Genomic DNA, 2,107 nt, shown 5'->3' with positions numbered 1-2,107 from the left:
TATTATTACTCCGTGGCTCAGCCCCGGCTCTCTGGTTTCATTTCCTTTTTCCTGATCACGATTCAAATACAATAGAAGGAAATCACACTTAAAGAGACAGCTGCCCGTTTCTTAACTGCACTCCTGGGGATTCGGCAATACAAACAGCAGCATCACGACTCGCTGGGTTCCTTAAAGAGACAGAGCGGGGCTCCCCAGAGCCAGGGCTGGGGGCTGCCGAGGCGTTCTCACGTTATTAATTCCTTACTAACGCTGTCTCTGTGGGCAGGCAGGTGGGCGACCTGAGAATGATCCCAAGGGCTGAAAAAAAAATAAGCGCCTGGTTCCGGATTGTGCCGCCTTCTCAACTGCACACAGGAGCCGCACTCACCATCCCTCTCCTCGCCCTCGCCCTCTCTGACATGAGCACGCACATGCCCACACGCACACATGGGTTTGTACGGCACTTGGAGAGCCACAGGTAAAGATCCCAAGCATTATTTGTCCGCCCAGAGTTCAAACCGGTCAGCTCAGTTGTGTCTCATTTATAGCCCCGAGCGAGCATTTGCTTCCAGACACCCCCCGGTTCTTGGCAAGCTGTGTAACAAATTTACACCCTGACACCGTGTGATGCTAATGAGCTATAAAAGCCGGCGAGTACCAAGTATCGATCTGTAATTAATCCAAGAGAGGCTAAAGATGGGGAAAGTCTTGCCTGAATATGTCTGTTTTCCCTCCCGCCCTTCCTCCCCTCCATCGGCACAGCACATCCCGGAAAGGACTGATTTACAGCGCCGGAGTGAAAACTATTGCAGCAACCCGAGCCTTTGCCAGTCTCTGTGGCGTTAGACACTGGCCCTTGCTGGAGGCAGAGTTCTGGATGAGATGAACTGCTTGCCCTGTTAATTCCTTTAAAAACAGCAAAGAAATATCTGTAATAAAGCCCCGGAGAGCAGTAGTAGCAATATTTCGCGTCTATATTAATTCCCAGAAGAGAAATGTATTTGATGTCTATTTTTATGACTACATTCTCCTTTTTTTCCAGCTTTTTGGCAGCTGGGGATATAATATCTGCAATACATTAATGAGCCCGATCCAAAGATTAGTAGTGTCAGCAGAAGGACTGTTATTCCTTTCAAGGGGCTTTGAACCAAGCTCTTGAAATACTTTAGAGCTATCACTGGTCATTAGAACACATCTTTCTTATTCTTTAAACACATTATCTCCAATGTATTTTAAGCTATTACAGCAGGACAGTCACTCTCATTTCTGTTGAAGGAAAAGGCTCTTTTGCTAGGTTTTCACAGACAGGACTGAATTATATGATGACTATTTAATTTCTGGTGTGTTTACCCTGTGATCAGCAAAGTAAAATAAATGTAAAGCTTGCCAGAAGACTGAATAACTAAACTATTGCAAGACTCCACAAAAAAAAAAAAAAAAAAAAAAAAAAAAAAATCTGCCAGGAACTTCGCTTGGTTAAAAAAAGAATCAGAAATTGAATTAAAGGTGGCTCAAAAACATGCAGAAGAACATCAAACATGTTTTGAAAAACCCAAGACATTTCTATGAGCTTGGTTTCTCCTGTGTCTCAAGGTTTAATAAAATACAAACTCTTAAAATATAAAAGGCAAAAATTTCCCTGATGATTGGGGTACTCATATTCTGATAAACTCCTGATGGAATAATGTGAGCAATTCCATAATGCCAGTAAATGTTCTGGTCTCAGAAGTTGTGCACACACTGCAGATGCACTGGCCTGCTGCCCCACTTCTATTTATTTTCCCAAAATTCACAGGAAATTAATATATTTAAGACCTCTGTCCCTTTGTGTATCTAAAAGAATTCAAAAGTTTTGGTGAGGGACAAAAGCATCAACATTGGTACATAAGGAATTACTTAATTCCTTAGAAAAACAACATCAAAATGAGGACTTACAATACACAGTGGTCAGAGGTTATTGGGAAAAACCATTTTTAAGGTTTTGCAATTCCTTGGTTTGCTCAGACCACCTCAGGTCTGGCAGATAATGAGATGTTTCTCATATTCATAGTTGAACTCGTGCACTGATGGACAGACCAGGATCATTCTCTGCTTTGCCAGGTCAATCCATTCACCTGCAGAGAGT

This window comes from Corvus brachyrhynchos, unplaced genomic scaffold (assembly GCF_000691975.1).
Source record: "Corvus brachyrhynchos isolate BGI_N302 unplaced genomic scaffold, ASM69197v1 scaffold315, whole genome shotgun sequence".
In the NCBI taxonomy this organism is placed as follows: domain Eukaryota; kingdom Metazoa; phylum Chordata; class Aves; order Passeriformes; family Corvidae; genus Corvus; species Corvus brachyrhynchos.
This window is presented reverse-complemented; position numbering follows the sequence as displayed.